The 16,382-nt window shown below is 40.7% G+C and overlaps 1 protein-coding gene across 3 annotated transcripts in view; it reads right to left on the bottom strand.

Moving 5' to 3' along the window:
* Positions 1–16,382, bottom strand: part of LOC132893289 (tumor necrosis factor receptor superfamily member 14-like) — a 62,512-nt gene that overhangs the window by 28,346 nt on the left and 17,784 nt on the right. Inside the window, exon 1 of one of the 3 annotated variants that reach the window (XM_060932255.1) lies at positions 4,176–4,197. The exons of 1 other annotated variant lie outside the window; for it this stretch is intronic. The gene's annotated coding sequence lies outside the window, so the exon portion shown is untranslated. Of the gene's footprint in view, positions 1–4,175; positions 4,198–16,382 lie in introns of those variants that run through there. One more of the 3 variants, XM_060932253.1, reaches the window with a different exon arrangement.

Raw genomic sequence — 16,382 nt, 5'->3', positions numbered from 1 at the left:
GATGGTATGGACACATCCTGAGAAGAGATGCAGAGCATGTTGGAAGGAGAATGTTGAGGATGGAGCTGCCAGGCAAACGAAAACGAGGAAGGCCAAAGAGGAGATACATGGATATGGTGAGAGAGGACATGAAAGTGGCAGGTGTGGTAGAGAAGGATGTGGAAGACAGGGAGCAATGGAGACGAAAGCTCTGCTGTGGTGACCCCTAATCGGGAGCAGCCAAAAGAAGAAGATGATTAATCAACCTGAAGACCCCCCCTCATTCTTTGATCATGTCATCTGATGACACAGTTCGTTACCTGAGATGGAATATTTTTTTTTTAGCATGATCAGCAATTTCAGGAAAACCTGGACGTTATCATCGCAGGTAAGCATGGTGGAAAGATCATGGACATGTTTTTACTTTTCAAATTCACTAATATTTCATGATATCCTTGTCGAAACCTACTTTGTTTCTTACTCTTTCATTTGACAGTCGCCGTTTTGTATCTAAACACGCGTTTGAGAAATCACGTGAGGTGTCAATAACAGTGATCACTTTCACTGGTGTCCACCATTATCGACACCCTGTGGAATTAAGTGACATTTACAACTGTTGTGTCAATCTTTGTGTAACATTGTTGAAGTAGATGAAGTACTTAAAAAAAATTAAAGTGCTGTGATTTATAATAATTTTTTTTTCTGATTCATAACAGAATGGAATGTTTACAGAGTGGAATCCTACTGCAATAAATAGAATTAGACAATAATTAAATTCCTAGCATATAAAAAATTACATGCTTGAAATATTCAGATTTTTCTATTCCATTTAGAATTTTTTTTTTTCAGTTTGTTGTAAATATCTACCACATATTACAATATCAGTAAACATTTTATATTTTGGTTTGAGGAATGACATGCGACCTTTGACCTGGATTTTCATGCGGGTACAATGTCAATTGCCTGTTGACATTTACTGGTAAATTACAAAACTAGAAATTAATACAAATAACGAATGATTAACAAAATGTGATCTACAAAAATACTTAAAGTGGAACGAAAAGATTTTCTGACCCAGGTTAAACATTATCAGTTTACAAACATTACAATTACTTCCTCCTTTACGTAAGCACCAACATCAATATATTTATATAAAAGATATTTTGTACTAAATATCTCATCTCATTATCTCTCGCCGCTTTATCCTTCTACAGGGTCGCAGGCAAGCTGGAGCCTATCCCAGCTGACTACGGGCGAAAGGTGGGGTACACCCTGGACAAGTCGCCAGGTCATCACAGGGCTGACACATAGACACACAACCATTCACACTCACGGTCAATTTAGAGCCACCAGTTAACCTAACCTGCATGTCTTTGGACTGTGGGAGAAACCGGAGCACCCGGATGAAACCCACGCAGACACGGGGAGAACATGCAAACTCAGCACAGAAAGGCCCTCGCCGGCCACGGGGCTTGAACCTGGACCTTCTTGCTGTGAGGTGACAGTGCTAACCACTACGCCACCGTGCCCGCCCTGTACTAAATATAAGCCTATGTAAAACAAATTTTAAATAAAAACTGTTTTGCTAACTTAATACCACATACTGATGATAAAAAAAAATCATCTGGCTGTCGATAATTGTGGAACAGTGTCGGTAACTGTGGACAAAGGTGTCGATAATTCTGGAAAGGTGTCACGTGATCTGATACGCTACGTAATTGGCACTCAACTCATTTTTTTCCAGTGGAATTTTGAGTAATTTTTCATGCACAATTTACGTATTGAAAGTCTTTTCTACTTTTGCAATGGCCAAAAGGCCGTTAAGGTGTCAATAATTGTAGCCGCCACTCAATCCATTTAGCATAAAGATTTGCATAGCATCAGTCAATCATTCACCAAGACAGACATCTCTTAACTAAATCATGGGTTTGGTCAATTGTTTCATATTAAATGCACTGTGCTTTGTGACCATCATAGACTGACCATCTAACAGTACCTGCTATTGACCTCAAACACTCATAGCTAGCTATATCACTAGCAAGCTATCTATTAACCAAGCTAATGCTAGTTATTTAGGCTATCAGGGGAAAATATTATCGCTAATATTGCTTTTATTAACAATTAAGATTGAAAAGATGACACTCCTTGATCAATTACGTTTGTCGGATGGTTACATGCCCGGTGATTTTTTTTTTAACTAGCTGTTGAGGTTATGGTCTGTACCTTCTGGAGCGGCTTCTTTTAGTTTAGCCAGTAGCTTGTTAGCTAGCTTGCATAGCTAGCGTGTTAGCTTCAACGTTAGCAGGCGTGTTCCAGCCATACTATCCCCGCCCCTTTCTCCATTTATAGCTGAGCTGAAAGTTAGGTGGAGTCAGGTGCTGCCAAGTTGGCAACACCCATAGCCTCCTTATTTGAGCTTCAAACCCACTCTTCAGAAATCCTATGAGTGACATAGGCTTTGTCCATCTATTTTTAAAGTCTATGATTTAGACCCCAAAGCAGGTGAAAAGATACAAGCCGCAGGGAGAAGGTCAGAGGTGCCTCAAACCCCGCAGAGGCAGAAGACTCAAAACAAAAACTCAAAAAAGAAAAAAAAGCCCTGTGGTTTAAGAATCAGTTTTATCTAGCTTGCTTATCGCCTATTGTGGTTGAGAACGAGCACAATCACATTTGCTCTGGATAGGATATTGCTTAAGGTGGTATGACTGACCTATTTTCCACTTGCTGAAAACATTGCAGAGTTCCACTTGTGAGCCATTCACCACCTGGTGTGCTTCGCTCTTAACTATAAAAGATCTCAGTAAACCCCATTATACTGGGGAGTTAGGATGCTTAAAACTGTTTTTTTTTTTTTTTTCAGGCATTCATTATATAGAAGCCTTTTGCTGACATTTTTTGCTCTCAGATATTATGCTTAGTTTATCACAGAGTTTCTGTTGATAGAATTGCTTATTGTAGCAATGTTTTATTTCATTTTACTTTTGTTTCAGATTCATCTGCACAAACATTCACTGAATACGAAGACCCACAAACACCTCTTCAAAGAAGCTCTGCATTTGGGTGAGAACATATCTCCTGTTCTTGTGTAATTCTTTACAGGTAATCTCTTATGTCTCAGCTGAGTGTAACTTAATTTTACACAGAAAAGTTTATCTGGTACTACTAGACTTAAACTTAATTAGCATTATAGTTGCATAAACAAGGTACAACTGCTGCTACTGAAACTGAAACAACTAACCTCATGATCATTGGTAAAAATGTAGAGGTGTTAATTTTAAGAAAATATTTATTTCAACAAACTTTACGAATATTCTAAATGTGTTTGTTTTGGCATAGAAGTCATTATATGCAAATAATAACAAAACCTTACTCAAGTCATTAAATTATTGCACAGTTAACGACCGTTTTGAAAATAATGTACAACTTCTGACCAGTCATATTCAAGCATTCAACTGTGCTTTGGTATAAAAATGCATATTTATTTATCAACCAAGAACTGAACCCTGGGGAACTAACTATTGTGCCTTTGAGGAGTGGTACTACATTGACTGCAGAGCCCCACCATTTATATCAGCCGTTCATCTAATATTCATCTCCATAATATCTTCATTTACAATTCCATCCATTTTATATTCCATTGAAATACTAATGACCTATTTTGAGTGACCAAAACCATATACTAGGAAATGTATGTATATAGTTATAGAAGTGAGTAATACGAGTCTGCATTTACTAGTACAGGTTTAGGGGCTTGGTCCTTTGACAAATAATCTCTACTAATAAAGCTTTAGACAAAAGTAGAGAATGATCACAAACTATAGCTATAACTAAGTCCTGAATAGAATATTGACTGTGCCACTTCCCCAAAGATTTTATTTTAGCTTTCTCCACAATGTACACAGCTTCCTACATTGGTATTTGCTGATCTGAAAACATGACTGACTGACTGTATTCTGAAGTGTAACATCTGTATGTACTGGATAAAGAAATGGTGAGCAAGGTTCAGCTAATCTAAAGCCTGGAGATGGAAGAACTCCGAAGATGTGAAAGCATCAACCAGACACTGTTGGAAGAGGCAGTAAAGACCAACAGAAACTACAAGCTAACCAGAGTAATACTACAAAAAGTAGATTGCTTCAAAGAAGATATAAATATAACATTGTAAAATGTCTTTGTATGTCAGTAAAATATCCTACCTCATATTTCAGAGCAGTTTAACAAATGTTTCACACTTCTTTTTTTTCCATTTCCTGATTTGCATGACATTTGTGGAAGGGAAACAAAATACGTCAGTTGTGGTTGCTATACATGTGTGAATTAGCAAGAGCAGATGCAACACCTTTGGTTTCTCTATAGCAAAAGGTGTAGTTGTGACCCACGGCTGCATTTGAAAACAATTTTATATATAGTGTTGTTCCATCATCTAGTTTGGTCGAATATAGCGAGCCAATTCTAGCTTTCACTTGAGTCTGACACTAATCAATTATGGCCAAGTGGCGGCCACTTTCACATGAAGAGTGACTGACACTGCAAATAACCAACCACATTACAGTTACAAATAATTTTTAGACAAAATACTATGAACTTGTGTAACCCAGTGACTATATCTTGCTCTTAAAACTCATGGTGTTGACAGTTTGATTTTCCAACTGGAAACTAAAAACACAAATACACAGATATGCAAAGGGCCAGTCAGATTGCAGCCATTCTAGAAGCATTCTAAAACTTGTAGTCAGCTAAAGATGGAGAAGATATCAGATGCTCTGTGAGCCATGGGAGGAACATCTGTGCTCAAGACAATGCAGATAAAGACTTCACCAGCCTTCTGGTATCACTTTCTATCAGTATAACCAAATTGTTTCATGATGCTGAATGAGGTTTATGTATTCAAGGGCTTAGTATAATGCAAGTGTATATTCACACAGGCATTTTCTTTCAAAAGGAAAAGCACTGCCATGAAAGTGGTGTAAATGTGATACAAAGTCTACTTCTGTTAAATGTAAAATTGAGGAAATTCCCTGTTCAATAGTCACCTATGCATTCTCATGAAAGTGGAACCAACTTTGTCTTATTGTATTTTTTATGAATGAACGTCTGAAGTGAGATAATAATCAGGCAGGGTATTCTGCACAGAATGTGATCATATTGAGTATGGAGCACTTGCATGTGACGTCACAGCCGATCCAGATTGTGACAGACGCCATCTTGTCGGTCAAACGCCATATTCCGCCTTCTATTTCTACTTCTGGTTCTACTTCTGCTTTTACTTCTACCTTTTCTTCTGGAAAACCCTACTATATACAATTCTACTACAACGGCTGCGGCTACAAGCTCTCCCTACCTGTGCACGTTTTTTATGGTTTTTGTGTGCATTTTTGCGTGTTGTTCGTCTGTACCGGACTTCAATATCCACTACAACCGTATGGACTTACTGGGCTTTGGTTTCCAGCAGAAAATGACGGTTTGTAGCGATTTCCATCGCATGCACAACATTCCGGATGAGATAGCAAGACCAGCGGGGTCTCCGTGGATTGTTATCGGAAGCAAAGTGAAGGAGGTGGCGCCGGGAGCGGAAGCAAAAGCGAGGCTGCAGAGCCGGCCTGTTGACTAAGCTCAGAAAACAGCCACTCAAACCTCCACTGCTAAGCCTCTACCTCTCCAATGCCAGATCCATGTAAACAAGACAGACGATTTGGAATTACAGCTGGAATTACCTTATTCTATTCTATAATCGGCTGGTCAGTGCTATACTCAATACTTAAGTGACTTACCCATCCAATGAGGATTCTTGTTTACAAGATGCCACATCTGAGTCGCTGACAAATCCTGAATTTCTGTAAAGATAACTGTCCAGAGATTTATAGGCACGCAGTGCTTCACCACTGAACAGCGAGGGAAAGTTAATGAGGTAATTATACACGTCTGGGTATTCCGCTGGCAGTTCAAAATCCGGTCGTGAAAACTCCGTCCGGTAAGCCATAAGGGTCACTAATCTGTAGATCGCTTATTTTAGACATATATCTAGTTATCTGTTCATTAGAAAAATGAGCCGTGTAGTCTGTCGGTTGAAATTGATCCATTCTGTACACGAGTGCAGCAGTATTCAGCGGTGTTTTTGACCGACAAGATGGCGGTTGTGTACTTTCCGGTCACGTGACTATTGAGATCAGTGATTCTGGAAGAGTTTGGTGAACTGTTGTCAGTCATTTGCTTAGAGTTTGACTGTCTTATTATATCTGGGGATTTTAACTTGCATGTAGATAATCCTGAAAACACTTATGCCAGAGAACTACTTGCACTTATTGACAACTTCAACCTAGTACAACATGTACAGGGGCTGACCCACTCTTGTGGTCATACCCTTGACCTCGTTATCACAAAGGGTCTTACTGTTTCTACTACTGTTGTTGACCTAGCCTTATCTGATCATTTCTGTGTTTTCTCTGATGTTTCTATGTCCCCTCACATTCAGAACAGCTCAACGACTATGGGTAGGAGAGTCATAAACGACAACACGTGTTCTCTTTGAGCAAGCTCTCTCTCGGATCTCAACTAAAATGTCAGACTCTGTAGATGACTTAATGGAAATTTTTAATTTAAATATGACCCAAATTATGGATGATATTGCTCCATTCAAAATCAAAAGAGTCAATGACAAGCAGAAAGCACCATGGAAGCAATACCCAGCTGTTAAATTGCTAAAGAGAGAATGTAGGAAGACTGAAAGAAAATGGCGCAAATCTAAACTTCACATCCATTATCAAATCCATAAAGAGATGCTTTGTAAATATAATTATGAAATTGGTAAAGCAAGACAGTCTTTCTTCTCCAACATCAACAGGAATATGAACAATGCCCGTGTGCTATTTTCAACAGTAGAGAAGCTAACTAATCCCCCACCACAATTAGCACCTGAACTTCTCTCAGTTAATAAATGCAATGAGTTTGCATCCTTCTTCAAAGGTAAAATTGATAAAATACGGCAGAATATTGCTCATAATATATCTCGGTTGCAAATAACTGAAAAGCTGCAATCACCAGTGACACAGACAGACAATTTCAACACAATGTCAGAATTTTGTTTGATTGATTATGAGACTCTTGAAAAAACTGTACAAAATCTCAGTTCCTCAACATCTGAATTGGACATTCTGCCCACCAACTTTTTTAAGTCTGTTCTTCACCTTATAATTACAGATGTGCTTCAGATCATAAATACATCCCTAGAGACTGGCATTTTTCCTGCGTCCCTGAAAAAAGCCGTTGTAAAGCCCCTACTTAAAAAGAATAATCTGGATGCTTCAGTATTGAACAACTACAGGCCAATATCAAATCTACCATTCATCGGGAAAATCCTTGAAAAAATTATCTTCAATCAATTAACTGCCTTCTTTATATCAAACAGCTGTTTTGATAACTTTCAGTCAGGATTTCGTGCCAATCATAGCACTGAAACAGCACTGATTAAAGTTATAAATGACATACGTCTTAATACTGATGCAGGCAAAACATCGGTCCTGGTGTTACTGGACCTCAGTGCAGCTTTTGATACTGTCGATCACAACATACTGCTATATAGACTTGAACACTGGGTTGGGTTGACTGGTAAAGTTATCAATTGGTTAAAATCATACTTAAAAGATAGAAGCTTCTTTGTTACCATGGGAAATTGTACCTCAACATCAACGTCCTTGACCTGTGGTGTCCCCCAGGGGTCGATCCTTGGACCATTACTATTCAACCTTTATATGCTCCCACTTGGACAAATTATCAAGAACAACTCAATTTTGTATCACTGCTATGCAGATGACACCCAAATTTATTTTGCTCTATCACCTAATGATTATGCCCCCCTTGAAGGTCTCTACCAGTGTATCGACCAAATCAACAACTGGATGTCACAAAATTTTCTTCAGCTGAACACAGATAAAACAGAAGTACCGTATTTATCCTTTTAGAAGCGCCCTCCCTATTTGACGCGCCTCCACGATTTTCAGAGCTAGAATAGTATTTACCAACCATTTTCTTCATTTAACAAACTTTAAATCCAACAAACCACAACAGAGACGTTCAATTCTACCACTGATTTTTTTTTTACCGGAAATCGCGTTAGTAAACATGGACAGTATAAAATACGGACATTCACTCTGCTGCGGATATCAATACGGGTGGAGACGTACCTTTTGTTTGCACCACTCTTGTACACATTTACGGTGAACATTAAATGTTTTTGCAGCTAAGTGTTTGCCTTTCTGCTCTGCCAGTTCTACAACCTTTAACTTAAAACTAGCGGTGAAGGATCATTTTGAGGACGACATTTTGTTTTGTGAGCTCATAAACATCGACAATGACGTGAATTGTGATGTCACTACAAATAGTTTACCAATGTTATCCTTATAAGCGAGCTGGACATTGTTTAATTGACTTTTTGGACATATAACTGTATTTTCATGTGTTTCAAAATAAATGTTTTAAATTCCGATGATTTTGTCATGTTTGATTTTTGTCATTTAAGGGTCGAAATTGACGCTCCCCCTTCATGTTTTGCATCGCGCCCGGGCGCGTTTATTAGGATAAATACGGTAATTCTATTTGGGGAAAAAAGATGAAAGACTCAGGATTACCACTATTCTTGACACAAAGGGGATTAAAACAAAAGAAATGGTTAAAAATCTTGGTGTTTTCATTGACCACAAGCTAAGGCTGCTGGGCCATAGAAGGTTCACGCTGCACGCTGCATGCTGCACACTACACGCTACACGCGTGTAAAGAAAAGTGGACAAACGTAGCATGACTTGCTCTGGGCCATAGAACGGCGTTCACGTTGCACGCTGCACGCTGCACACTTCACGCGTGAAGCGTGAAATGAACATGCACACTTTTTTCTAGGCGTGAAGATGGAAATTCCAGTCAATGCATGCGGTCACCGCCGCGCCAGCCAATCAGAACGGGTCTAGGGAGATAACTCTATGCTTTCAGGGGAAAACTTCAGAAAAAAATATAATTGAATGGTATAATTGAAAAATAGTTCTTCATCGGGATTGTCAAGCAGATTATAGAATGTTCGGTGAAATTCACCACGGGTTTCTCTCAGAAGGAAGTGTTCTCGGCTCCAAATTCTGTTCCTTTTTCTCTTCCTCTGTCTCAGTAAAAGCAGAATGAGGCAATCGTCGTCATCCGAAGAGTCCGTATTGTTGGTTACTCGGTCAAAGTAGAACAGACGCAACACGTGAACATCCAAGCATGAAGTTTAATGGCCCAGGGTCCGGTTCTTCACGTGAACGTGTAGCGTGTAGCGTGCAGCATGCAGCGTGCAGCGTGAACCTTCTATGGCCCAGCAGCCTAAGCTTTGACAGTCACATGAAAGCAATCACTAAATCGTTATTTTATCACCTAAAAACATTTCCAAACTAAGAGGACTTGAGTCAAAAAATGATTTGGAAAAACTTATACATGCCTTCATCTCTAGTAGGGTTGATTACTGCAATGGCCTTTTCACAGGCCTGCTAAAAAAGACCATCAAACGACTTCAGCTGGTTCAAAATGAGGTGGCTAGTAGCCTGGTAAGCCAGACTAAATGTGAATATTTAGTCTGGTCTCGATCGTAGACATTTCCGAAGGGGGTGGGTAGGGACAACCCGTTGTCTTTCAAACGGTCTCTGTGCGTATAGGCCAACGCTCTGACCAATCAGCGCAACAGTGACTGTGACGTAGTCAGAGCGACAGAAAGCAGTGGGGGAGGCCTTGAAATAAATAATTTTTCAAAATGCATATTAATTAATAAACAGGTTCTAGATATTAAGAAGTTTGGAGATAATGACCACAAGTTTGGAGTCTGTACCACATACTTAACTCTTTTTTTTCCAAGTGTTTTTCAAGGGTTTGCTTAAACTGTTTTTGAGTTTTTATTTTTATTTAGTGGTGTTTGGTGAAATAATTTCCCTTAAATTTAAAATAATGGGAAAATAAGAAACAATCAAAAAGTAAATGTTTCAAAGCTGTTTATTAATTCTTCGTACTGCACAAACTAGCCCCATCCTTTTGGCTACAAGCAGAGCCAGCTGGTAGATCAGACTTTTGCCATAGCCGGTCGGCAAAACAGCGAAAACGTCCTTCTTGAAAAGGAATGAGCGGAGAGCCTCTTCCTGCTCATGTTTCAATGAAAACTCCAAGTCTAATTCTTCTAAAACTGATTCCAAAGCGGAGTCAAACGAGCGCTGTTCTCTAGCCATAGCCATCTTTCCTGTTGTGCTTTCTCCAGCGTCACGCAGCTTTGTCGTCACTCCTGCAAAAGCCCGCCCAAAGAATCCAAACAAAAACCTTGCGTTGTGATTGGCGGGCACGATTTGATGCCCGGGGTGTTTTGTTGATATGGTGCGAGGCTAGACCCACTCGTAGGCAAAAATATTTTTGGCCGCTAGGCGGGTGGGTCGAGTTTACTAGGCTAAGCGGCTAGGGTTCTCACACGAACAAAAAGAGCACATTACTCCAATTCTAAGGTCCCTTCACTGGCTTCTAGTAAGCTACAGAATTGACTTTAAAGCATTGCTGCTGGTGTACAAATCTCTAAATGGTACAGGGCCCAATTACCTCTCTGATATGTTGCAGCGGCCTAACCCAATCAAATCTACCAGATCGCAGCAGCAAAATTTACTGGTAAAACCTGTTGTTAAAACAAAGTGTGGTGAAGCAGCTTTAGCTACTATGCAGTACAGCTATGGAACCAACTGCCAGAGGACATCAAAAATGCTCCTGCTGTTGGCAGCTTCAAATCTAGATTAAAGACCAAGCCGTTTTCAGATGCTTTCTGCTAACTGATAAATATCATCATCTTTACAGGTTTTAAACTTTACTTAACTTTTACAGTCTTTGCATGTTTTAAACTTTACTTAACTTTTATTCCATTTTATTCTGTTTTTACTGAACTTTCTCTCTTCTTCCCCCTTTATTTTATGTAATTTATTTTCTATTGTTTACTGTTTTACTTTTACCTCTGTAAAGCACATTGAACTGCCACTGTGTATGAAATGCGCTATATAAATAAACTTGCCTTGCCTTGCATGGCACCATACAGATTTCAAAGCTCATTCAAGGACGACAACTGTCTTATAACAAAGGGGAAAACACCCAAACCCTAGATGACATGAAGTGAAACAAAGTTTCATCAGCTCTGCTTAATGCAACGTACATGATAGCAGAGGTGGGGACTTGAGACTCGGGGACTTGGACTCGAGTCGACTCGAGTCACTGTTTTCATGACTTGTGACTTGACTTGACTTGACAAAACATGAAAATACTTGAGACTTGACTCGGACTTGGAAGTTTAAGACTCGGGACTTGAGTGACTTGAGTGTTATTTCCATCATGTTTTTATTGTGAAAATAAAATGTAATATGCACATACTTCAGTAATTTTGATTGCACTGCCGTTGTCACCGCCCTGTCCATCAGGCACGATCTCTGCGTGGGCTATATACCACGCCCCATGCCACGATGTGTTCACAGATTTCACATCATATCATCATGTCAGCCATCCCAAGAGTAATCACTTTCGGCTTCAAGGGCTACTGCCTAGAAGGTAAACGACGAACGGCGCAGTGCAAGATTTGCAACGTGACGATTTCTGACAGCCAGACCACGACTTCCAATTTCGTCCGGCATTTGAAGATCCATTCTGCCCAGTAAGTTTATTAATGTGTTGTTATTTGGTGATAGCAGCTAAACTCCTCGTTAGCCAATGTTAGCCACAAGAGTGAGCGGTAGGAGGATTTTAGCCGTTGCAGATGTAGCTAGGGATTCAGTTTATTATTGTGAAATTCTTATGTGAATGCTGGTAAGCAATGTAGTTACGTCAAGTTTAATGATATTGTATATCAGTAGTAGTAAGTTGATTGTGCACTTTGCAGTCGTGATGCTGAATAACATAAGCAGCTTCCTACCCTGTTGTTCTGTTTCAGGGTTAAGCTAATGGTCAGCTTGTGAACATGTACACGTTCATGAGCAGTACAAATTCATGTGTGTTCGTGTACATTAGCCAGACTGTCCATAGGGCATAGAGGCAGGGGAGTTTATCATAGCTGTTTGAAATAGCAGTGCAGCAACCTGCACATTTTTTTCGTCACACTACCCGATCAAAAAAGAAAAGAAAACTCCGTCCCACTGCCTATCATGCACTATTGAAAAAAGCGCCACGATTTGGATTCACCGGCATGCCACTCGCTGTTTGAATACAGGCTAGCAGCAATACTAAACTCTGCAAAATAGGCTGACTGTGCGCGGGAGTCTCGGTTCCCGCTGTAACACAGTGTTACGAAAATAAATTGTGCAGTCATCCAAACCATGAATTTACATTTAGTATATCAGGCTACCAGGCCGCCAAAACAAATGGTTTGAATGACTACAATTTAGAGAGCACAACTCTGTAACTGAACAGGTGCATTGGATATTTCCCAGTGAGGTAATTTAAAAAGTCTCTGGGTAATTGTTCAAGGAAAGATGAATCCCACGCACTGTCCTTTCCGTATTGTTCCCGAAACGTTGCACTTGTGGTAAGGAGGACAGTGCGTTAGCCACGACCGAAACATTGTGAGCAAAGTTCCTGTGGAAAGGAATGCGCGGGATGCATATTTCATTTAACATTTATTTTCGTAACAATCTATTATAGCGGGAACCAAGACTCCCGCGCCAAAGTCGTTCTATATGTCCCCGCTCCGCACAGGCTGAGGCAGCCTCGGAGAGGGAGAGAGTGCTTTTGCACACACCTCTGTAGCTTGTCATATGGGGTAAGATGATGTCACTTTTGCACGGGCGAACAGGTCTTCTTTTTGAGACCTAAATTATGTCTGACACATTTCTCTATCCTTTGGGTGTTTTTTTTACTGGCGCAAACATACATCGAAGTCACTTCAGGTTTCTCCACGTGTATCTTATTAATAATAATCATCTCATCTGACGTGATTAGAGATTGGAGGAGCTTATGCCCCTGTTAACCCAAGGTGTCGTCCTACCCTCTTTTAACTACGCACATAACAGAATGCCAATTCTCTGTTTATTTTTCTTGTTGGCTGATGACAATGTGAGAAACTTAGTTGGCTTTCAATCTTGCAATCAATTTTGCCATCAATAAATAACTTTGTGATATTATTACTGTTTTGTTTTATTCCATGAATTGAACATGAGAACATGAGTATTTAAAATGCAAATATTTAACAGGTTGGGCACATGTGCCAGGGATGTTTACTGACATTTACTCATGTATTGCCTTTTCAATGTATTAAATTCATATTCTGCTGCTAAAATTACGCCAATACGCCTAAGGTGACTTGACTTGGACTTGACTTATTATAGGACTTGACTTGACTTGACATAGCCTGTGACTTGACTTGCCCAAGACAAAAAAGACTTGGGACTTACTTGGGACTTGAAGGTTAAGACTTGAGACTTACTTGAGACTTGCACATGTGTGACTTGGTCCCATCTCTGCATGATAGTTTCAGGTTGAAGTTAGTGCAACAGATCTTAGTTTTTTTTACATCTCACTTCCAACACCAGGTCTGTGACCCAAATATTAACCGCATGTTGGATATTTTTATTTACAAAGTGGGACACTATTTCCAAAGAGGGTATAAGCTGCAGAGATCAGGCTGAGAAACAAATCAGATTTAGAGAAGGTCTCATGTAATGGTTTAAAGGGCCCATATCATGAAAAAGTAAATTTCTTTTCTGAAATAAGAGATTTGACATACTATGCAGTGTTCTACCCAGAGTGCTTTTGCGTGTCGGGGCCGACATGCTTTAATTTCATGCTGACACACTATTTGTTTGCTCCAACACGCACTGAAAAATCACGTCAGATTCCTACCTTGCAACGTTTGGGGCATTGTTATCAAGGAAAATCAGTGTTTTGGGCCAGTTTGCTGTCATGATGCACTCCAGCAGACCGGAAATACCCCTGGGAAATCCACAATCACAACAAATGCCCTCAATCACTTTGCTGCTGCACTGGCACCATGACGCTTCAATTTGCGGCCAGATCATGGTTTATGGTTTTTCTGTGATGAGTATACATCTCCACGTTTCAATCATGCCAAAAAGAGGCATGAATAGCACTCAGTGCCCCATAGATTTGGATTTTCAACAGCTAAATGAGAGGAGGACAGAAGAGCCAGAAAGAAAAGAGGAAAGGATTGTTAGATTTAATCAGTCTCTTCAGTGTTGAATTGTTAGATTTAAAGCTGCATTAAGTGATTCATGTTAGTTTTATAGCTGCAGAATGTGATTCATATTAGCCTTATTGCTGCACAAGGTGATTCATGTGTTAAGACTTGATTTTAATATTTTAGCTTTTTAGATCCTTTAGCTTAAGATCCTTTATTATTTTTAAACTATTACATATACTAATACATATACTATAACAGTGACTTTAAACTATTCCTGTGTAACTTGACCAAGTTACTGTGTGACCTTCTTTGCTAGACTAGACATAGGGTCTTTGTTTAAAAATTGTCGTAAAGAACATCTCGCTCTGTGTCGTGCATAAATGCTGATATTTGTTAAGAACATCTGCTGATATGAAATGTATACAGGACATTTTGCTTATGATTGATCCAAGGTTTCACTCACACACATACATATTGATGGAATTAAGATGTGATTTACTCAGTCCAAGGTTTACTGACCTAGTCACAAGATATCAACACATACAGCTGATGACGCACACACAACACACACATCCCACACACCCACCCCTCTTCACGCACACACACACACACACACACACACACACACACACACACTTATTCATACACACCCACATTTTTGCGCACACACATAGTCCAAGGTCCAGTGATTTACACACACACACACACACACACACACACACACACACACACACACACACTCTCTGCCTTTAGAGAGATAAACGAATGTATAAAAAAAGTTTTTGTGGGTGTTCCATCTTTGGTGAAAACTGTGAATAAACGACGGTGAAACCAATCTCTGGGTCCCGGTCCGTTTTTCGCGGTTCTTGCCCCAGAATTCTGCGGTGGCACGAAGGCATTGATCTCGAGAGGTTGACCGCTCCGGCTGGGGGGCAAGAGGTGAAATAACCTTTCAAGAAGTGAAACCGAAGTTTGAAGTATTAAGTAGGTATGAGTATAAAGGTGCTACTCAAGACTGTGGCATTTGTGCAGTAAATGCAGTCTGCAGGGTTTCTTTTTTTTTTTTAAACTGCAACAGAACTCATTTAAATTTTTGGTTCTGGCAGTGGTTCAGGTAATAAAACAGCATTATTATACTACAGGTACATTGTCAGATGACTATTTATTGCTCATGTGAATCCCATGCTGCAAACCACAGCATCACAAACCTCCACTTGTAGCAAGCTTTTCAACCACGTTAACAGTAAAAACTGACTATCAGTACCACCATAAAATGCTCCTAAAAGTCACCAGATGGCCCATCTCATCTCATCTCATCTCATCTCATCATCTTCCGCTTATCCGGAGCCGGGTCACAGAGGCAGCAGTCTGAGCATGGAAGCCCAAACTTCCCTCTCCCCAGACACCTCGGCCAGCTCCTCGGGAAGAACACCGAGGCGTTCCCAGGCCAGCCGAGAGACAGTCCCTCCAGTGTGTCCTAGGTCTTCCCCGGGGCCACCACCTGGGGGGGGGACATGCCTGGAACACCTCCCCAGGGAGGCATCCAGGAGGCATCCGAAAGAGATGCCCGAGCCACCTCAGCTGCGAAGGAAACTCATTTCAGCTGCTTGTATCCGCGATCTTGTTCTTTCGGTCATTATCCAAAGCTCATGACCATAGGTGAGAGTCGGAACGTAGATCAACCAGTAAATTGAGAGATTCGCCTTTTGGCTCAGCTCCTTCACCACGACGGACCAGTAAAGCGACCGCATCACTGTGGAGGCTGCACCGATCTGCCTGTCGATCTCATGCTCCATCCTTCCCTCACTCGTGAACAAGATCCCGAGATACTTAAACTCCTCCACTTGAAGCAGGACTTCTCCACCAACCTGAAGAGGGCAAGCCACCCTTTTCCGGTCGAGAACCATGGCCTTGGACTTGGAGGTGCTGATTCTCATCCCAGCCGCTTCAGACTCGACTGCAAACCACCCCAGTGCATGCTGAAGGTCCGGGTTTGAAGAAGCCAACAGGACATCATCCGCAAAAAGCAGAGATGAAATCCTGTGGTACCCAAATCCTGTGACTCCCTCCGGCCCCTGGCTGTGCCTAGAAATTCTGTCCATAAAAATTATGAACAGAACCGGTGACAAAGGGCAGCCCTGCCGGAGTCCAACATGCACTGGGAACAGGTCTGACTTACTGCCGGCAATGAGAACCAGACTCCTGATCCGTTCGTACAGGGACTGGAAAGCCCTTAGCAAAGAGC

Source organism: Neoarius graeffei, chromosome 10, assembly GCF_027579695.1.
Source record: "Neoarius graeffei isolate fNeoGra1 chromosome 10, fNeoGra1.pri, whole genome shotgun sequence".
Lineage (NCBI taxonomy): Eukaryota > Metazoa > Chordata > Actinopteri > Siluriformes > Ariidae > Neoarius > Neoarius graeffei.
Note: the sequence above shows the minus strand (reverse complement) of the source record. Positions and strands in the feature narration are given on the sequence as shown.